This window comes from Chiloscyllium punctatum, chromosome 28, assembly GCF_047496795.1.
Source record: "Chiloscyllium punctatum isolate Juve2018m chromosome 28, sChiPun1.3, whole genome shotgun sequence".
NCBI lineage: Eukaryota > Metazoa > Chordata > Chondrichthyes > Orectolobiformes > Hemiscylliidae > Chiloscyllium > Chiloscyllium punctatum.
Window position 1 is genome coordinate 42240873 of NC_092766.1, and position 23765 is coordinate 42264637.

The window sequence follows — 23765 nt, forward strand, 5'->3', positions numbered from 1 at the left end:
AATATTGATCCAGCCAGCCAGAGTTGGTGCCCTAAAGTGAGGACAGTGTAAAACTCCTGGTTATATATTTTTAACCAGCCAGCACAGACACAGTGCCCTAAACTGAGGAGAGTGTAAAACTCCTCGTTATATATATTTGACCAGCCAGCACAGAGTCAGTGCCCTAAACTGAGAAGAGTGTAAAACAACTGGTTATACATATTGAACCAGCAAGCACAGACTCAGTGCCCTAAACTGAGGAGAGTGTAAATCATCTGGTAACATATATTTTACCGGCCAGCACAGACTCAGATCCCTAAACTGAGGAAAAAGTAATCTCCTGGTTATATATATTGAAGCAGCCAACAGAGAGTCAGCGCCCTAAACTGAATCAAGTGCAAAACCCCTGGTGACATATATTGAACCTGCCAGCACCGAGTCAGTGCCCTCAACTGATGACAAGGTAAAACTCCTGGTTATATATATTTAACCAGCCAGCACAGAGTCAATGCCCTAAACTTAGCAGAGTTTAAAACAACTGGTTATATATATTTAACCAGCCAGCACAGACTCAGTGCCCTACACTGAATAGTGTAAAACTCCTGGTTATATATATTTAACCAGCCAGCACAGCGTCAGTGCCCTTAACTGAAGACAGTGTAAATCTCCTGGTTATATATATTTTAATAGCCTGTTCAGAGTCAGTGCCCTAAATTGAGAACAGTGTAAGTCTCCAGGCTTTATATATTTCACCAGACAGCACAGATTCAGTGCCCTAAACTGAGGACACTGTAATTCACTGGTAATATATATTGAAGCAGCCAGCACAGAGTCAATGCCCTAAACTTAGCAGAGTTTAAAACAACTGGTTATATATATTTAAATAGCCAGCACAGACTCAGTGCCCTACACTGAATAGTGTAAAACTCCTGGTTATATATATTTAACCAGCCAGCACAGCGTCAGTGCCCTTAACTGAAGACAGTGTAAATCTCCTGGTTATATATATTTTACTAGCCTGTTCAGAATCAGTGCCCTAAATTGAGAACAGTGTAAGTCTCCAGGCTTTATATATTTCACCAGACAGCACAGATTTAGTGCCCTAAACTGAATAGAGTGTAAAAATCCTGGTTCTGTATATTTTACCAGCCAGCAGAGAGTCAGTGCCCTAAACTGAGGAGAGTGTAAATCTCCTGGTTATATATATTTAACCAGCCAGCACATCATTAGTGCCCTTATCTGAATAGAGTGTAAAACTCCTGGTTTTATATATTTAACCAGCCAGCACAGAGTCAGTGCCCTAAACTGAGAAGAGTGTAAAACAACTGGTGACATATTATTAACCGGCCAGCACAGACTCAAATCCCTAAACTGAGGAAAAAGTTATCTCCTGGTTATATATATTGAACCAGCCAAGAGAGAGTCAGCGCCCTAAAATGAGTCAAGTGCAAAACCCCTGGTTTCATATATTGAACCTGCCAGCACCGTGTCAGTGCCCCCAACTGATGACAAGGTAAAACTCCTGGTTATATACATTTAAACAGCCAGCACAGAGTCAGTGCCCTAAACTTAGGAGAGTGTAAAACATCTGGTTATATATATTTCACCAGCCAGCACTGACTCAGTGCCCTACACTGAATAGTGTAAAGCTCCTGGTTATACAGATTTAACCAGCCAGCACAACGTCAGTGCCCTTAACTGAGGACAGTGTAAATCTCCTGGTTATATATATTTTACCAGCCAGCACAGAGTCAGTGCCCTAAACTGAGAACAGTGTAAATCTCGAGGTTATATATATTGAAGCAGCCAGCACAGAGTCAGTGCCCTAAACTGAGGACAGTGTAATTCTTCTTTGTAATATATATTGAACCAGCCAGCACAGAGTCAGTGCCCTAAACTGAGGATTTTGTAAAACAACTGGTTATAGAGATTTAACCAGCCAGCACAGACTCAGTGCCCTAAACTGAAGAGACTGTAAAACTCCTGGTTATATATATTTAACCAGCCAGCACAGAGTCAGTGCCCTAAACTGAGGAGAGTGTAAATCTCCTGGTTATATATAATTAACAAGACAGCACAGAATCAGTGCCATAAACTGGGGACAGTGTTAATAATCTGGTTACATATATTTAACCAGCCAGCCCAGACTCAAATCACTAAACTGTAGAGAGTGTAATACTCCTGGTTACATATATTTTACCAGCCAGCACAGAGTCAGTGCCCTAAACTGAGGAGAGTGTAAATCTCCGGGTTATTTATTTTGAACCAGACAGCACAGACTCAGTGCCCTAAACTGTGAAGAGTGTAAAACTCCTGGTTATATATATTTGACCAGCCAGCACAGAGTCAGTGCCCTAAACTGAGGAGAGTGTAAAACAACTGGTTATACATATTGAACCAGCAAGCACAGACTCAGTGCCCGAAACTGAGGAGAGTGTAAATCATCTGGTAACATATATTTAACCGGCCAGCACAGACTCAGATCCCTAAACTGATTAAAAAGTAATCTCCTGGTTATGTATATTGAACCAGCCAACAGAGAGTCAGCGCCCTAAACTGAATCAAGTGCAAAACCCCTGGTGACATATATTGAACCTGCCAGCACCGAGTCAGTGCCCTCAACTGATGACAAGGTAAAACTCCTGGTTATATATATTTAACCAGCCAGCACAGAGTCAATGCCCTAAACTTAGCAGAGTTTAAAACAACTGGTTATAAATATTTAACCAGCCAGCACAGACTCAGTGCCCTACACTGAATAGTGTAAAACTCCTGGTTATATATATTTAACCAGCCAGCACAGCGTCAGTGCCCTTAACTGAAGACAGTGTAAATCTCCTGGTTATATATATTTTACTAGCCTGTTCAGAGTCAGTGCCCTAAATTGAGAACAGTGTAAGTCTCCAGGCTTTATATATTTCACCAGACAGCACAGATTCAGTGCCCTAAACTGAGGACACTGTAATTCACTGGTAATATATATTGAAGCAGCCAGCACAGAGTCAATGCCCTAAACTTAGCAGAGTTTAAAACAACTGGTTATATATATTTAAATAGCCAGCACAGACTCAGTGCCCTACACTGAATAGTGTAAAACTCCTGGTTATATATATTTAACCAGCCAGCACAGCGTCAGTGCCCTTAACTGAAGACAGTGTAAATCTCCTGGTTATATATATTTTACTAGCCTGTTCAGAATCAGTGCCCTAAATTGAGAACAGTGTAAGTCTCCAGGCTTTATATATTTCACCAGACAGCACAGATTCAGTGCCCCCAACTGAGGACAGTGTAATTCACTGGTAATATATATTGAAGCAGCCAGCACAGAGTCAGTGCCCTAAACTGAGGAGAGTGTAAAACAACTGGTTATATATATTTAACCAGCCAGCACAGACTCAGTGCCCCCAAATGAGGACAATGTAAAACAACTAGTTATATGTATTTAACCAGCCAGCACAGAGTCAGAGCCCTAAACTGAATAGAGTGTAAAAATCCTGGTTCTGTATATTTTACCAGCCAGCAGAGAGTCAGTGCCCTAAACTGAGGAGAGTGTAAATCTCCTGGTTATATATATTTAACCAGCCAGCACATCATTAGTGCCCTTATCTGAATAGAGTGTAAAACTCCTGGTTATATATATTTAACCAGCCAGCACAGAGTCAGTGCCCTAAACTGAGAAGAGTGTAAAACAACTGGTGACATATTATTAACCGGCCAGCACAGACTCAAATCCCTAAACTGAGGAAAAAGTTATCTCCTGGTTATATATATTGAACCAGCCAAGAGAGAGTCAGCGCCCTAAAATGAGTCAAGTGCAAAACCCCTGGTTTCATATATTGAACCTGCCAGCACCGTGTCAGTGCCCCCAACTGATGACAAGGTAAAACTCCTGGTTATATACATTTAAACAGCCAGCACAGAGTCAGTGCCCTAAACTTAGGAGAGTGTAAAACATCTGGTTATATATATTTCACCAGCCAGCACTGACTCAGTGCCCTACACTGAATAGTGTAAAGCTACTGGTTATACAGATTTAACCAGCCAGCACAACGTCAGTGCCCTTAACTGAGGACAGTGTAAATCTCCTGGTTATATATATTTTACCAGCCAGCACAGAGTCAGTGCCCTAAACTGAGAACAGTGTAAATCTCGAGGTTATATATATTGAAGCAGCCAGCACAGAGTCAGTGCCCTAAACTGAGGAGAATGTAAAACAACTGGTTATATATATTTAACCAGCCAGCCCAGAGTCAGAGCCCTAAACTGAACAGTGTGTAAAAATCCTGGTTATATATATTTAACTAACCAGCAGAGAGTCAGTGCCCTAAACTGAGGAGAGTGTAAATCTCCTGGTTATATATATTTAACCAGCCAGCACATCATTAGTGCCCTTATCTGAATAGAGTGTAAAACTCCTGGTTATATATATTTAACCAGCCAGCACAGAGTCAGTGCCCGAAACAGAGGACAGTGTAAATCCCCTGGTTATATATATTTAACCCGCCCGAACAGGCTCAGTGCCCTAAACTGAGGAGAGTGTAAAACTCCTGGTTATATATAGTTAACCAGCCAGCACAGAGTCAGTGCCCTAAACTGAGAAGAGTGTAAAACAACTGGTGATACATATTTAACCAGCCAGCACAGACTCAGTGCCCGAAACTGAGGAGAGTGTAAATCATCTGGTGACATATTATTAACCGGCCAGCACAGACTCAAATCCCTAAACTGAGGAAAAAGTAATCTCCTGGTTATATATATTGAACCAGCCAAGAGAGAGTCAGCGCCCTAAAATGAGTCAAGTGCAAAACCCCTGGTTACATATATTGAACCTGCCAGCTCCGAGTCAGTGCCCCCAACTGATGACAAGGTAAAACTCCTGGTTATATATATTTAAACAGCCAGCACAGAGTCAGTGCCCTAAACTTAGGAGAGTGTAAAACATCTGGTTATATATATTTCACCAGCCAGCACTGACTCAGTGCCCTACACTGAATAGTGTAAAGCTCCTGGTTATATAGATTTAACCAGCCAGCACAACGTCAGTGCCCTTAACTGAGGAAAGTGTAAATCTCCTGGTTATATATATTTTACCAGCCAGCACAGAGTCAGTGCCCTAAACTGAGAACAGTGTAAATCTCGAGGTTATATATATTTCACCAGACAGCACAGAGTCAGCGCCCTAAACTGAGGACAGTGTAATTCTTCTTTGTAATATATATTGAACCAGCCAGCACAGAGTCAGTGCCCTAAACTGAGGATTTTGTAAAACAACTGGTTATAGAGATTTAACCAGCCAGCACAGACTCAGTGCCCTAAACTGAAGAGAGTGTAAAACTCCTGGTTACATATATTTTACCAGCCAGCACAGAGTCAGTGCCCTAAACTGAGGAGAGTGTAAATCTCCTGGTTATATATAATTAACCAGACAGCACAGAATCAGTGCCATAAACTGGGGACAGTGTTAATAATCTGGTTACATATATTTAACCAGCCAGCCCAGACTCAAATCCCTAAACTGAAGAGAGTGTAAAACTCCTGGTTAAATATATTTTACCAGCCAGCACAGAGTCAGTGCCCTAAACTGAGGAGAGTGTAAATCTCCTGGTTATTTATTTTGAACCAGACAGCACAGAGTCAGTGCCCTAAACTGTGGAGCGTGTAAATCGCCTGGTAATATATATTTAACCAGCCAGCACAGAGTCAGAGCCCTAAACTGAATAGTGCGTAAAAATCCTGGTTATATATATTCAACGAACCAGCACAGAGTCACAACACTAAACTGAATCGAGTGTAAAAGTCCTGGTTATAGAAATTTAACCAACCAGCAGAGAGTCAGTGCCCTAAACTGAGGACAGCGTAAATCTCCTGGTTATATTTTTTAAATCAGCCAGCACAGAGTCAGTGCCCTAAACTGAGGATAGTGTAAATCTTCTGTTGATATATATTTAACCAGCCAGCACAGACTCAGTGCCCAAAACTGAGGAGAGTGTGAATCTCCTAGTTATATATATTTAAAAAGCCAGCACCAACTCAGTGCCGTAAACTGAATAGTGTAAAACTCCTGGTTATAAATATTGAATCATCCAGCACACAGTCAGAGCCCTAAACTGAGGAGAGTGTAAAACTGCACTTTATATATATTTAACCAGCCAACGCAGACTCAGTGCCCGGAACTGAGGAGAGTGTAAAACTTCTGGTAATATATATTTAACCAGCCAGCACAGACTCAGTGCCCTAAACTGAGTTGAGTGTACATCTTCTGGTAATATATATTTAACCAGCCAGCACAGAGTCAGTGCCCTAAACTGAGGACAGTGTAAATCTCCTGGTAATATATATTTAAACAGCCAGCACAGACTCAGTGCCCTAAACTGAGGAGAGTGAAAATCTCTTGGTTATATCTATTGAACCAGCCAGCACAGAGTCAGTGCCCTAAACTGAGGAGAGTGTAAAACAACTGGTTATATATATATTTAACCAGCCAGCACAGTCTCAGTGCCCTACACTGAGGAGTGTGTAAAACTCCTGGTTACATATATTTAACCAGCCAGCACTGTGTCAGTGCCCTAAATTGAGGAGAGTGTAAAACAACTGATTTTATAGAAATTTAACGAGCCAGCACAGAGTCAGAGCCCAAAGCTGTGGATAGTGTAAATCTCCTGGTTATATGTATTAAACCATCCAGCACAGAGTCAGTGCCCTAAACAGAGGACAGTGTAAATCTGCGAGGTAAATATATTGAACCAGCCAGCACAGAGTCCGTTTCCTAAACTGAATCGAGTGTAAAACTCCTGGTTACTTATATTTAACCAGCCAGCACTGAGTCAGTGCCCTGAACTGAGGAGAGTGTAAAACTCCTGGTTATAAATATTGATCCAGCCAGCACAGAGTTGGTGCCCTAAAGTGAGGACAGTGTAAAACTCGTGGTTATATATATTTAACCAGCCAGCACAGACACAGTGCCTTAAACTGAGGAGAGTGTAAATCTTCTGGTAATACATATTGAACTAGCCAGCACAGACTTCGTGCCCTAAACTGAGGAGAGTGTAAATCCCCTGGTCATATATATTTAACCAGTCAGCACAGGCTCAGTGCCCTAAACTGAGGAGAGTGTAAAACTATGGTTATATATATTTGACCAGCCAGCACAGAGTCAGTGCCCTAAACTGAGAAGAGTGTAAAACAACTGGTTATACATATTGAACCAGCAAGCACAGACTCAGTGCGCTAAACTGAGGAGAGTGTAAATCATCTGGTAACATATATTTAACCGGCCAGCACAGACTCAGATCCCTAAATTGAGGAAAAAGTAATCTCCTGGTTATATATATTGAAGCAGCCAACAGAGAGTCAGCGCCCTAAACTGAATCAAGTGCAAAACCCCTGGTGACAAATATTGAACCTGCCAGCACCGAGTCAGTGCCCTCAACTGATGACAAGGTAAAACTCCTGGTTATATATATTTAACCAGCCAGCACAGAGTCAATGCCCTAAACTTAGCAGAGTTTAAAACAACTGGTTATATATATTTAACCAGCCAGCACAGCGTCAGTGCCCTTAACTGAAGACAGTGTAAATCTCCTGGTTATATATATTTTATTAGCTTATTCAGAGTCAGAGCCCTAAATTGAGAACAGTGTAAGTCTCCAGGCTTTATATATTTCACCAGACAGCACAGATTCAGTGCCCTAAACTGAGGACAGTGTAATTCACTGGTAATATATATTGAAGCAGCCAGCACAGAGTCAGTGCCCTAAACTGAGGAGAGTGTAAAACAACTGGTTATATATATTTAACCAGTCAGCACAGACTCAGTGCCCCCAACTGAGGACAATGTAAAACAACTAGTTATATATATTTAACCAGCCAGCAGAGAGTCAGTGCCCTAAACTGAGGAGAGTGTAAATCTCCTGGTTATATATATTTAACCAGCCAGCACATCATTAGTGCCCTTATCTGAATAGAGTGTAAAACTCCTGGTTATATATATTTAACCAGCCAGCACAGAGTCAGTGCCCGAAACAGAGGACAGTGTAAATCCCCTGGTTATATATATTTCACCAGCCCGCACAGGCTCAGTGCCCTAAACTGAGGAGAGTGTAAAACTCTTGGTTATATATAGTTAACCAGCCAGCACAGAGTCAGTGCCCTAAACTGAGAAGAGTGTAAAACAACTGGTTATACATATTTAACCAGCCAGCACAGTCTCAGTGCCCTAAACTGAGGAGAGTGTAAATCATCTGGTGACATATTATTAACCGGCCAGCACAGACTCAGATCCCTAAACTGAGGAAAAAGTTACCTCCTGGTTATATATATTGAACCAGCCAAGAGAGAGTCAGCGCCCTAAAATGAGTCAAGTGCAAAACCCCTGGTTACATATATTGAACCTGCCAGCACCGAGTCAGTGCCCCCAACTGATGACAAGGTAAAACTCCTGGTTATATACATTTAAACAGCCAGCACAGAGTCAGTGCCCTAAACTTAGGAGAGTGTAAAACAACTGGTTATATATATTTAACCAGCCAGCACAGACTCAGTGCCCTACACTGAATAGTGTAAAGCTCCTGGTTATATAGATTTAACCAGCCAGCACAACGTCAGTGCCCTTAACTGAGGACAGTGTAAATCTCCTGGTTATATATATTTTACCAGCCAGCACAGAGTCAGTGCCCTAAACTGAGAACAGTGTAAATCTCGAGGTTATATATATTTCACCAGACAGCACAGAGTCAGTGCCCTAAACTGAGGACAGTGTAATTCTTCTTTGTAATATATATTGAACCAGCCAGCACAGAGTCAGTGCCCTAAACTGAGGATTTTGTAAAACAACTGGTTATAGAGATTTAACCAGTCAGCACAGACTCAGTGCCCTAAACTGAAGAGAGTGTAAAACTCCTGGTTACATATATTTTACCAGCCAGCACAGAGTCAGTGCCCTAAACTGAGGAGAGTGTAAATCTCCTGGTTATTTCTAATTAACCAGACAGCACAGAATCAGTGCCATAAACTGGGGACAGTGTTAATAATCTGGTTACATATATTTAACCAGCCAGCCCAGACTCAGATCCCTAAACTGAATAGTGTGTAAAAATCCTGGTTATATATATTTAACGAACCAGCACAGAGTCAGAACACTAAACTGAATCGATTGTAAAACTCCTGGTTATAGAAATTTAACCAAACAGCAGAGAGTCAGTGCCCTAAACTGAGGACAGCGTAAATCTCCTGGTTATATTTTTTAAACCAGCCAGCACAGACTCAGTGCCCAAAACTGAGGAGAGTGTGAATCTCCTAGTTATATCTATTTAAACAGCCAGCACCGACTCAGTGCCCTAAACTGAATAGTGTAAAACTCCTGGTTATAAATATTGAATCATCCAGCACACAGTCAGAGCCCTAAACTGAGGAGAGTGTAAAACTGCACTTTATATATATTTAACCAGCCAACGCAGACTCAGTGCCTGGAACTGAGGAGAGTGTAAAACTTTTGGTAATATATATTTAACAAGCCAGCACAGACTCAGTGCCCTAAACTGAGTTGAGTGTACATCTTCTGGTAACATATATTTAACCAGCCAGCACAGAGTCAGTGCCCTAAACTGAGGACAGTGTAAATCTCTTGGTAATATATATTTAACCAGCCAGCACAGACTCAGTGCCCTAAACTGAGGAGAGTGAAAATCTCTTGGTTATATCTATTGAACCAGCCAGCACAGAGTCAGTGCCCTAAACTGAGGAGAGTGTAAAACAACTGGTTATATATATTTAACCAGCCAGCACAGTCTCAGTGCCCTACACTGAGGAGTGTGTAAAACTCCTGGTTACATATATTTAACCAGCCAGCACTGTGTCAGTGCCCTAAATTGAGGAGAGTGTAAAACAACTGATTTTATAGAAATTTAACGAGCCAGCACAGTGTCAGAGCCCTAAGCTGTGGAGAGTGTAAATCTCCTGGTTATATGTATTAAACCATCCAGCACAGAGTCAGTGCCCTAAACAGAGGACAGTGTAAATCTCTGAGGTAAATATATTGAACCAGCCAACACAGAGTCCGTTTCCTAAACTGAATCGAGTGTAAAACTCCTGGTTACATATATTTAACCAGCCAGCACAGAGTCAGTGCCCTGAACTGAGGAGAGTGTAAAACTCCTGGTAATAAATATTGATCCAGCCAGCACAGAGTTGGTGCCCTCAAGTGAGGACAGTGTAAAACTCCTGGTTATATATATTTAACCAGCCAGCACAGACACAGTGCCTTAAACTGAGGAGAGTGTTAAACTCATGGTTATATACATTTAACCAGCCAGCACAGAGTCAGTGCCCTAATCTGAGGACAGTGGAAATCTTCTGGTAATACATATTTAACTAGCCAGCATAGACTCAGTGCCCTAAACTGAGGAGAGTGTAAATCCCCTGGTTATATATATTTAACCAGTCAGCACAGACTCAGTGCCCTTAACTGAGGAGAGTGTAAAACTCCTGGTTATATATATTTTACCAGCCAGCACAGAGTCAGTGCCCTGAACTGAGGAGAGTGTAAAACAACTGGTTATACATATTGAACCAGCAAGCACAGACTCAGTGCCCTAAACTGAGGAGAGTGTAAATCATCTGGTAACATATATTTAACCGGCCAGCACAGACTCAGATCCCTAAACTGAGGAAAAAGTAATCTCCTGGTTATATATATTGAAGCAGCCAACAGAGAGTCAGCGCCCTAAACTGAATCAAGTGCAAAACCCCTGGTGACATATATTGAACCTGCCAGCACCGAGTCAGTGCCCTCAACTGATGACAAGGTAAAACTCCTTGTTATATATATTTAACCAGCCAGCACAGAGTCAATGCCCTAAACTTAGCAGAGTTTAAAACAACTGGTTGTATATATTTAACCAGCCAGCACAGCGTCAGTGCCCTTAACTGAAGACAGTGTAAATCTCCTGGTTGTATATATTTTACTAGCCTGTTCAGAGTCAGTGCCCTAAATTGAGAACAGTGTAAGTCTCCAGGCTTTATATATTTCACCAGACAGCACAGATTCAGTGCCCTAAACTTAGGACAGTGTAATTCACTGGTAATATATATTGAAGCAGCCAGCACAGAGTCAGTGCCCTAAACTGAGGAGAGTGTAAAACAACTGGTTATATATATTTAACCAGCCAGCACAGACTCAGTGCCCCCAACTGAGGACAATGTAAAACAACTAGTTATATATATTTAACCAGCCAGCACAGAGTCAGAGCCCTAAACTGAATAGAGTGTAAAAATCCTGGTTATATATATTTTACCAGCCAGCAGAGAGTCAGTGCCCTAAACTGAGGAGAGTGTAAATCTCCTGGTTATATATATTTAACCAGCCAGCACATCATTAGTGCCCTGATCTGAATAGAGTGTAAAACTCCTGGTTATATATATTTAACCAGCCAGCACAGAGTCAGTGCCCGAAACAGAGGACAGTGTACATCCCCTGGTTATATATATTTCACCAGCCCGCACAGGCTCAGTGCCCTAAACTGAGGAGAGTGTAAAACTCCTGGTTATATATAGTTAACCAGCCAGCACAGAGTCAGTGCCCTAAACTGAGAAGAGTGTAAAACAACTGGTTATACATATTTAACCAGCCAGCACAGTCTCAGTGCCCTAAACTGAGGAGAGTGTAAATCATCTGGTGACATATTATTAACCGGCCAGCACAGACTCAGATCCCTAAACTGAGGAAAAAGTAATCTCCTGGTTATATATATTGAACCAGCCAAGAGAGAGTCAGCCCCCTAAAATGAGTTAAGTGCAAAATCCCTGGTTGCATATATTGAACCTGCCAGCACCGAGTCAGTGCCCCCAACTGATGACAAGGTAAAACTCCTGGTTATATATATTTAAACAGCCAGCACAGACTCAGTGCCCTACACTGAATAGTGTAAAGCTCCTGGTTATATAGATTTAACCAGCCAGCACAACGTCAGTGCCCTTAACTGAGGACAGTGTAAATCTCCTGGTTATATATATTTTACCAGCCAGCACAGAGTCAGTGCCCTAAACTGAGAACAGTGTAAATCTCGAGGTTATAAATATTTCACCAGACAGCACAGAGTCAGTGCCCTAAACTGAGGACAGTGTAATTCTTCTTTGTAATATATATTGAACCAGCCAGCACAGAGTCAGTGCCCTAAACTGAGGATTTTGTAAAACAACTGGTTATAGAGATTTAACCAGTCAGCACAGACTCAGTGCCCTAAACTGAAGAGAGTGTAAAACTCCTGGTTACATATATTTTACCAGCCAGCACAGAGTCAGTGCCCTAAACTGAGGAGAGTGTAAATCTCCTGGTTATTTCTAATTAACCAGACAGCACAGAATCAGTGCCATAAACTGGGGACAGTGTTAATAATCTGGTTACATATATTTAACCAGCCAGCCCAGACTCAGATCCCTAAACTGAAGAGAGTGTAAAACTCCTGGTTACATATATTTTACCAGTCAGCACAGAGTCAGTGCCCTAAACTGAGGAGAGTGTAAATCTCCTGGTTATTTATTTTGAACCAGACAGCACAGAGTCAGTGCCCTAAACTGTGGAGCGTGTAAATCGCCTGGTAATATATATTTAACCAGCCAGCACAGTGTCAGAGCCCTAAACTGAATAGTGTGTAAAAATCCTGGTTATATATATTTAACGAACCAGCACAGAGTCAGAACACTAAACTGAATCGATTGTAAAACTCCTGGTTATAGAAATTTAACCAAACAGCAGAGAGTCAGTGCCCTAAACTGAGGACAGCGTAAATCTCCTGGTTATATTTTTTAAACCAGCCAGCACAGACTCAGTGCCCAAAACTGAGGAGAGTGTGAATCTCCTAGTTATATATATTTAAACAGCCAGCACCGACTCAGTGCCCTAAACTGAATAGTGTAAAACTCCTGGTTATAAATATTGAATCATCCAGCACACAGTCAGAGCCCTAAACTGAGGAGAGTGTAAAACTGCACTTTATATATATTTAACCAGCCAACGCAGACTCAGTGCCTGGAACTGAGGAGAGTGTAAAACTTTTGGTAATATATATTTAACAAGCCAGCACAGACTCAGTGCCCTAAACTGAGTTGAGTGTACATCTTCTGGTAACATATATTTAACCAGCCAGCACAGAGTCAGTGCCCTAAACTGAGGACAGTGTAAATCTCCTGGTAATATATATTTAACCAGCCAGCACAGACTCAGTGCCCTAAACTGAGGAGAGTGAAAATCTCTTGGTTATATCTATTGAACCAGCCAGCACAGAGTCAGTGCCCTAAACTGAGGAGAGTGTAAAACAACTGGTTATATATATTTAACCAGCCAGCACAGTCTCAGTGCCCTACACTGAGGAGTGTGTAAAACTCCTGGTTACATATATTTAACCAGCCAGCACCGTGTCAGTGCCCTAAATTGAGGAGAGTGTAAAACAACTGATTTTATAGAAATTTAACGAGCCAGCACAGAGTCAGAGCCCTAAGCTGTGGAGAGTGTAAATCTCCTGGTTATATGTATTAAACCATCCAGCACAGAGTCAGTGCCCTAAACAGAGGACAGTGTAAATCTCTGAGGTAAATATATTGAACCAGCCAACACAGAGTCCGTTTCCTAAACTGAATCGAGTGTAAAACTCCTGGTTACATATATTTAACCAGCCAGCACAGAGTCAGTGCCCTGAACTGAGGAGAGTGTAAAACTCCTGGTAATAAATATTGATCCAGCCAGCACAGAGTTGGTGCCCTCAAGTGAGGACAGTGTAAAACTCCTGGTTATATATATTTAACCAGCCAGCACAGACACAGTGCCTTAAACTGAGGAGAGTGTTAAACTCATGGTTATATACATTTAACCAGCCAGCACAGAGTCAGTGCCCTAATCTGAGGACAGTGGAAATCTTCTGGTAATACATATTTAACTAGCCAGCATAGACTCAGTGCCCTAAACTGAGGAGAGTGTAAATCCCCTGGTTATATATATTTAACCAGTCAGCACAGACTCAGTGCCCTAAACTGAGGAGAGTGTAAAACTCCTGGTTATATATATTTTACCAGCCAGCACAGAGTCAGTGCCCTGAACTGAGGAGAGTGTAAAACAACTGGTTATACATATTGAACCAGCAAGCACAGACTCAGTGCCCTAAACTGAGGAGAGTGTAAATCATCTGGTAACATATATTTAACCGGCCAGCACAGACTCAGATCCCTAAACTGAGGAAAAAGTAATCTCCTGGTTATATATATTGAAGCAGCCAACAGAGAGTCAGCGCCCTAAACTGAATCAAGTGCAAAACCCCTGGTGACATATATTGAACCTGCCAGCACCGAGTCAGTGCCCTCAACTGATGACAAGGTAAAACTCCTGGTTATATATATTTAACCAGCCAGCACAGAGTCAATGCCCTAAACTTAGCAGAGTTTAAAACAACTGGTTGTATATATTTAACCAGCCAGCACAGCGTCAGTGCCCTTAACTGAAGACAGTGTAAATCTCCTGGTTGTATATATTTTACTAGCCTGTTCAGAGTCAGTGCCCTAAATTGAGAACAGTGTAAGTCTCCAGGCTTTATATATTTCACCAGACAGCACAGATTCAGTGCCCTAAACTTAGGACAGTGTAATTCACTGGTAATATATATTGAAGCAGCCAGCACAGAGTCAGTGCCCTAAACTGAGGAGAGTGTAAAACAACTGGTTATATATATTTAACCAGCCAGCACAGACTCAGTGCCCCCAACTGAGGACAATGTAAAACAACTAGTTATATATATTTAACCAGCCAGCACAGAGTCAGAGCCCTAAACTGAATAGAGTGTAAAAATCCTGGTTATATATATTTTACCAGCCAGCAGAGAGTCAGTGCCCTAAACTGAGGAGAGTGTAAATCTCCTGGTTATATATATTTAACCAGCCAGCACATCACTAGTGCCCTGATCTGAATAGAGTGTAAAACTCCTGGTTATATATATTTAACCAGCCAGCACAGAGTCAGTGCCCGAAACAGAGGACAGTGTAAATCCCCTGGTTATATATATTTCACCAGCCCGCACAGGCTCAGTGCCCTAAACTGAGGAGAGTGTAAAACTCCTGGTTATATATAGTTAACCAGCCAGCACAGAGTCAGTGCCCTAAACTGAGAAGAGTGTAAAACAACTTATTATACATATTTAACCAGCCAGCACAGTCTCAGTGCCCTAAACTGAGGAGAGTGTAAATCATCTGGTGACATATTATTAACCGGCCAGCACAGACTCAGATCCCTAAACTGAGGAAAAAGTAATCTCCTGGTTATATATATTGAACCAGCCAAGAGAGAGTCAGCCCCCTAAAATGAGTTAAGTGCAAAATCCCTGGTTGCATATATTGAACCTGCCAGCACCGAGTCAGTGCCCCCAACTGATGACAAGGTAAAACTCCTGGTTATATATATTTAAACAGCCAGCACAGACTCAGTGCCCTACACTGAATAGTGTAAAGCTCCTGGTTATATAGATTTAACCAGCCAGCACAACGTCAGTGCCCTTAACTGAGGACAGTGTAAATCTCCTGGTTATATATATTTTACCAGCAAGCACAGAGTCAGTGCCCTAAACTGAGAACAGTGTAAATCTCGAGGTGAAATATATTTCACCAGACAGCACAGAGTCAGTGCCCTAAACTGAGAACAGTGTAATTCTTCTTTGTAATATATATTGAACCAGCCAGCACAGAGTCAGTGCCCTAAACTGAGGATTTTGTAAAACAACTGGTTGTAGAGATTTAACCAGCCAGCACAGACTCAGTGCCCAAAACTGAAGAGAGTGTAAAACTCCTGGTTACATATATTTTACCAGCCAGCACAGAGTCAGTGCCCTAAACTGAGGAGAGTGTAAATCTCCTGGTTATATATAATTAACCAGACAGCACAGAATCAGTGCCATAAACTGGGGACAGTGTTAATAATCTGGTTACATATATTTAACCAGCCAGCCCAGACTCAGATCCCTAAACTGAAGAGAGTGTAAAACTCCTGGTTACATATATTTTACCAGTCAGCACAGAGTCAGTGCCCTAAACTGAGGAGAGTGTAAATCTCCTGCTTATTTATTTTGAACCAGACAGCACAGAGTCAGTGCCCTAAACTGTGGAGCGTGTAAATCGCCTGGTAATATATATTTAACCAGCCAGCACAGAGTCAGAGCCCTAAACTGAATAGTGTGTAAAAATCCTGGTTATATATATTTAACGAACCAGCACAGAGTCAGAACACTAAACTGAATCGAGTGTAAAATTCCTGGTTATAGAAATTTAACCAAACAGCAGAGAGTCAGTGCCCTAAACTGAGGACAGCGTAAATCTCCTGGTTATATTTTTTAAACCAGCCAGCACCGACTCAGTGCCCTAAACTGAATAGTGTAAAACTCCTGGTTATAAATATTGAATCATCCAGCACACAGTCAGAGCCCTAAACTGAGGAGAGTGTAAAACTGCACTTTATATATATTTAACCAGCCAACGCAGACTCAGTGCCCGGAACTGAGGAGAGTGTAAAACTTTTGGTAATATATATTTAACAAGCCAGCACAGACTCAGTGCCCTAAAGTGAGTTGAGTGTACATCTTCTGGTAATATATATTTAACCAGCCAGCACAGAGTCAGTGCCCTAAACTGAGGACAGTGTAAATCTCCTGGTAATATATATTTAACCAGCCAGCACAGACTCAGTGCCCTAAACTGAGGAGAGTGAAAATCTCTTGGTTATATCTATTGAACCAGCCAGCACAGAGTCAGTGCCCTAAACTGAGGAGAGTGTAAAACAACTGGTTATATATATTTAACCAGCCAGCACAGTCTCAGTGCCCTACACTGAGGAGTGTGTAAAACTCCTGGTTACATATATTTAACCAGCCAGCACTGTGTCAGTGCCCTAAATTGAGGAGAGTGTAAAACAACTGATTTTATAGAAATTTAACGAGCCAGCACAGAGTCAGAGCCCAAAGCTGTGGAGAGTGTAAATCTCCTGGTTATATGTATTAAACCATCCAGTACAGAGTCAGTGCCCTAAACAGAGGACAGTGTAAATCTCCTGGTTATATATTTTTAAAAAGCCAGCACAGACACAGTGCCTTAAACTGAGGAGAGTGTTAAACTCATGGTTATATACATTTAACCAGCCAGCACAGAGTCAGTGCCCTAATCTGAGGACAGTGTAAATCTTCTGGTAATACATATTTAACTAGCCAGCATAGACTCAGTGCCCTAAACTGAGGAGAGTGTAAATCCCCTGGTTATATATATTTAATCAGTCAGCACAGACTCAGTGCCCTAAACTGAGGAGAGTGTAAAACTCCTGGTTATATATATTTTACCAGCCAGCACAGAGTCAGTGCCCTAAACTGAGGAGAGTGTAAAACAACTGGTTATACATATTGAACCAGCAAGCACAGACTCAGTGCCCTAAACTGAGGAGAGTGTAAATCATCTGGTAACATATATTTAACCGGCCAGCACAGACTCAGATCCCTAAACTGAGGAAAAAGTAATCTCCTGGTTATATATATTGAAGCAGCCAACAGAGAGTCAGCGCCCTAAACTGAATCAAGTGCAAAACCCCTGGTGACATATATTGAACCTGCCAGCACCGAGTCAGTGCCCTCAACTGATGACAAGGTAAAACTCCTGGTTATATATATTTAACCAGCCAGCACAGAGTCAATGCCCTAAACTTAGCAGAGTTTAAAACAACTGGTTGTATACATTTAACCAGCCAGCACAGACTCAGTGCGCTACACTGAATAGTGTAAAACTCCTGGTTATATATATTTAACCAGCCAGCACGGCGTCAGTGCCCTTAACTGAAGACAGTGTAAATCTCCTGGTTATATATATTTTAATAGCCTGTTCAGAGTCAGTGCCCTAAACTGAGAACAGTGTAAGTCTCCAGGCTTTATATATTTCACCAGACAGCACAGATTCAGTGCCCTAAACTGAGGACAGTGTAATTCACTGGTAAGATATATTGAAGCAGCCAGCACAGAGTCAGTGCCCTAAACTGAGGAGAGTGTAAAACAACTGGTTATATATATTTAACCAGCCAGCACAGACTCAGTGCCCCCAACTGAGGATAATGTAAAACAACTAGTTATAAATATTTAACCAGCCAACACAGAGTCATAGCCCTAAACTGAATAGAGTGTAAAAATCCTGGTTATATATATTTTACCAGCCAGCAGAGAGTCAGTGCCCTAAACTGAGGAGAGTGTAAATCTCCTGGTTATATATATTTAACCAGCCAGCACATCATTAGTGCCCTTATCTGAATAGAGTGTAAAACTCCTGGTTTTTTATTTTTAACCAGCCAGCACAGAATCAGTGCCCGAAACAGAGGACAGTGTAAAGCCCCTGGTTATATATATTTAACCAGCCCGCACAGGCTCAGTGCCCTAAACTGAGGAGAGTGTAAAACTCCTGGTTATATATAGTTAACCAGGCAGCACATAGTCAGTGCCCTAAACTGAGAAGAGTGTAAAACAACTGGTTATACATATTTAACCAGCCAGCACAGACTCAGTGCCCTAAACTGAGGAGAGTGTAAATCATCTGGTGACATATTATTAACCGGCCAGCACAGACTCAGATCCCTAAACTGAGGAAAAAGTAATCTCCTGGTTATATATATTGAACCAGCCAAGAGAGAGTCAGCGCCCTAAAATGAGTCAAGTGCAAAACCCCTGGTTACATATATTGAACCTGCCAGCACCGAGTCAGTGCCCCCAACTGATGACAAGGTAAAACTCCTGGTTATATATATTTAAACAGCCAGCACAGAGTCAGTGCCCTAAACTTAGGAGAGTGTAAAACATCTGGTTATATATATTTCACCAGCCAGCACTGACTCAGTGCCCTACACTGAATAGTGTAAAGCTCCTGGTTATATAGATTTAACCAGCCAGCACAACGTCAGTGCCCTTAACTGAGAACAGTGTAAATCTCCTGGTTATATATATTTTACCAGCCAGCACAGAGTCAGTGCCCTAAACTGAGAACAGAGTAAATCTCGAGGTTATATATATTTCACCAGACAGCACAGAGTCAGTGCCCTAAACTGAGGACAGTGTAATTCTTCTTTGTAATATATATTGAACCAGCCAGCACAGAGTCAGTGCCCTAAACTGAGGATTTTGTAAAACAACTGGTTATGGAGATTTAACCAGCCAGCACAGACTCAGTGCCCTAAACTGAAGAGAGTGTAAAACTCCTGGTTACATATATTTTACCAGCCAGCACAGAGTCAGTGCCCTAAACTGAGGAGAGTGTAAATCTCCTGGTTATATATAATTAACCAGACAGCACAGAATCAGTGCCATAAACTGGGGACAGTGTTAATAATCTGGTTACATATATTTAACCAGCCAGCCCAGACTCAGATCCCTAAACTGAAGAGAGTGTAAAACTCCTGGTTACATATATTTTACCAGCCAGCACAGAGTCAGTGCCCTAAACTGAGGAGAGTGTAAATCTCCTGGTTATTTATTTTGAACCAGACAGCACAGAGTCAGTGCCCTAAACTGTGGAGCGTGTAAATCGCCTGGTAATATATATTTAACCAGCCAGCACAGAGTCAGAGCCCTAAAATGAATAGTGTGTAAAAATCCTGGTTATATATATTTAACGAACCAGCACAGAGTCACAACACTAAACTGAATCGAGTGTAAAACTCCTGGTTATAGAAATTTAACCAACCAGCAGAGTCAGGTCCCTAAACTGAGGACAGCTTAAATCTCCTGGTTATATTTTTTAAATCAGCCAGCACAGAGTCAGTGCCCTAAACTGAGGATAGTGTAAATCTTCTGTTGATATATATTTAACCAGCCAGCACAGACTCAGTGCCCAAAACTGAGGAGAGTGTGAATCTCCGAGTTATATATATTTAAACAGCCAGCACCGACTCAGTGCCGTAAACTGAATAGTGTAAAACTCCTGGTTATAAATATTGAATCATCCAGCACACAGTCAGAGCCCATAACTGAGGAGAGTGTAAAACTGCACTTTATATATATTTAACCAGCCAACTCAGACTCAGTGCCCGGAACTGAGGAGAGTGTAAAACTTCTGGTAATATATATTTAACCAGCCAGCACAGACTCAGTGCCCTAAACTGAGTTGAGTGTACATCTTCTGGTAATATATATTTAACCAGCCAGCACAGAGTCAGTGCCCTAAACTGAGGACAGTGTCAATCTCCTGGTAATATATATTTAACCAGCCAGCACAGACACAGTGCCCGAAACTGAGGAGAGTGAAAATCTCTTGGTTATATCTATTGAACCAGCCAGCACAGAGTCAGTGCCCTAAACTGAGGAGAGTGTAAAACAACTGGTTATATATATTTAACCAGCCAGCACAGTCTCAGTGCCCTACACTGAGGAGTGTGTAAAACTCCTGGTTACATATATTTAACCAGCCAGCACTGTGTCAGTGCCCTAAATTGAGGAGAGTGTAAAACAACTGATTTTATAGAAATTTAACGAGACAGCACAGAGTCAGAGCCCTAAGCTGTGGAGAGTGTAAATCTCCTGGTTATATGTATTAAACCATCCAGCACAGAGTCAGTGCCCTGAACTGAGGAGAGTGTAAAACTGCTGGTTATAAATATTGATCCAGCCAGCACAGAGTTGGTGCCCTAAAGAGAGGACAGTGTAAAACTCCTGGTTATATATATTTAACCAGCCAGCACAGACACAGTGCCTTAAACTGAGGAGAGTGTTAAACTCATGGTTATATACATTTAACCAGCCAGCACAGAGTCAGTGCCCTAATCTGAGGACAGTGTAAATCTTCTGGTAATACATATTTAACTAGTCAGCACAGACTCAGTGCCCTAAACTGAGGAGAGTGTAAATCTCCTGGTTTTACACATTGAACCAGCCAGAACAGAGTCAGTGCCCTAAACTGAGGACAGTGTAAAACAACTGGTTATACATATTTTACAACCTGCACAGAGTCAGAGTCTGAAACTGAATAGTGTGTAAATCTCCTGGTTATATAATTTTAACGAAGCAGCACAGAGTTTTTGCCCCAAACAGAGGACAGAATAAATCTTCTGGTAATATATATTTAACCAGCCAGAACAGAGCCAGTGCCATAAACTGATGGGAGTGTAAATCTCCTGGTTATATATATTTAACCAGCCAGCACAGAGTCAGTGCCCTCCTCTGAGTAGAGGTTAAAACTCCTGGTTATATATATTTAACCAGCCAGCACAGAGTCAGTGCCCTCAACTGATAATGGTGTAACTCGCCTGGTTTTATATATTGAACCAGCCAGCACAGAGTCAGAGCCCTAAACTGAGGAGCGTGTAAATCTCCTGTTTATATATATTTAACCAGCCAGCACAGAATCAGTGCCTTAAACTGAGGGCAGTGTTAATCATCTGGTTATATATATTTAACCAGCCAGCACAGAGTCAGTGCCCTAAACTGAATCGAGTGTAAAACTCCTGGTTATATATATTTCATCAGCCAACACAGAGTCAGTGCCCTAAACGGAATCAAGTGAAAAACCCCGAGTTATATGTATTGTACCAGCCAGCACAGAGTCAGTGCACTAAACTTAGGAGAGTGTAAAACATCTGGTTATATATATTTAACCAGCCAGCACAGAGTCAGTGCCCTGAACTGAATAGTGTGTAAAACTCCTGGTTATATATATTTAACGAACCAGCACAGAGTCACAACACTAAACTAAATCGAGTGTAAAACTCCTGGTTATATATAATTAACCAACCAGCAGAGAGTCAGTGCCCTAAACTGAGGACAGTGTAAATCTGCTGGTTATAACTTTTAAACCAGCCAGCACAGAGTCAGTGCCCTAAACTGAGGATAGTGTAAATCTTCTGGTGATATATATTTAACCAGCCAGCAGAGACTCAGTGCCCAAAACTGACGAGAGTGTGAATCTCCTAGTTATATATATTTAAACAGCCAGCACCGACTCAGTGCCCTAAACTGAGGAGAGTGTAAATCTCCTGGTTATATTTTTTATACAAGCCAGAACAGAGTCAGTTCCCTCAACGGAGGAGAGTGTAATTCTCCTGGTTATATATATTTATCCAGCCAGCACAGAGTCAGTGCCCTAAACTGAATCAAGTGCAAAACCCCTGGTTATATATATTGAACCAGCCAGCACAGAGTCAGTGCCCTAAACTGAGGAGAGTATAAATTTCCCGGTTATATATATTGAACAGCCAGCACAGAGTCAGTGGTCTAAACTGAGGAGAGCGTAAAACAACTGTTTATAAATATTTAACCACACAGCACAGAGTGAGTGCCCGAAACTGAATAGTGTAAAAATCCTGGTTATATATATTTAACCAGCCAGCACAGAGTCAGTGCCCTAAACTGAGGAGAGTGTAAAACAACTGGTTATATATATTTAACCAGAGTGCACAGAGTCAGTGCCCTCAACTGAATAGTGTAAAACACCTGATAATATATTTTTAACCAACCAGCACAGAGTGAGTGCCCTAAACTGAGGACAGTGTAAATCTCCTGGTTATATTTTTTATACCAGACAGAACGGAGTCAGTTCCCTGAACGGAGGAGAGTGTAATTCTGAGGCGAGTGTAAAACATCTGGTTATATATATTTAACCAGCCAGCACAGAGTCAGTGTCCTAAACTGAATAGTGTAAAACCCCTGGTTATATATATTTAACCAGCCAGCACACAGTCAGTGCCCTAAACTGGGGAGAGTGCAAAACAACTGGTTGTATATATTTAACCAGCCAGCACAGAGTCCGAGACCTAAACTGAATAGAGTGTAACAGCCTGGTTATAAATATTTAAAAAGCCAGCACAGACTCAGTCCCCGATACTGAGGAGAGTGTAAATCTCCTTGTTATATATATTTTACCAGCCAGCACAGAGTCAGTGCCCTAAACTGAATCGAGTGTAAAACTCCTGGTTACATATATTGAACCAGCCAGCGCTGTGTCAGTGCCCTAAACTGAGGATAGTGTAAAACAACTGATTATATATATTTAACGAGCCAGCACAGAGTCAGAGCCCTAATTTGAATAGCCTGTAAAACTGCTGGTTATATATATTTCACCAGCCAGCACAGAGCCAGTGCCCTAAGCTGTGGACAGTGTAAATCTCCTGTTTACATAGATTGAACCAGCCAGCACAGAGTTAATGCCCTAAAGTGAGGACAGTGTAAAACAACTGGTTGTATATATTTAACCAGCCAGCACGGACGCAGTGCCCTAAACTGAGGACAGTGTAAAACAACTGGTTATATATATTTAACCATCCAGCACGGACGCAGTGCCCTAAACTGAATAGAGTACAAAAATCCTAGTTTTATATATTGAACCAGCCAGCACAGAGTCAGTGGCCTAAACTGAATAGAGTTTAAAAGCCTGGTTTTCGATATTTAGTGACCGAAACTGAGGAGAGTGTAAATCTCCTGGTTATATATATTGATCCAGCCGGCACAGAGACAGCGCCCAAAACTGAATATAGTGCAAAACCCCTGCTTATATATATTTAACCAGTCGGCACAGAGTCAGTGCCCTAAACTGGGGACAGTGTAAAACTTCTGGTTCTATATATATTTAACCAGCCAGCACAGAGTCAGTGCCCTAAAGTGAGGACAGTGTAAATCGGCTGGTTCACTATTTAACCAGTCAGCACAGAGTTAGTGCCCTAAAATGAGGAGAGGGTAGTATCCTGGTTATATATATTTAACCAGCCAGCACGGAGTCAGGGCCCGAAACTGAGGAGAGTGGAAATCTCC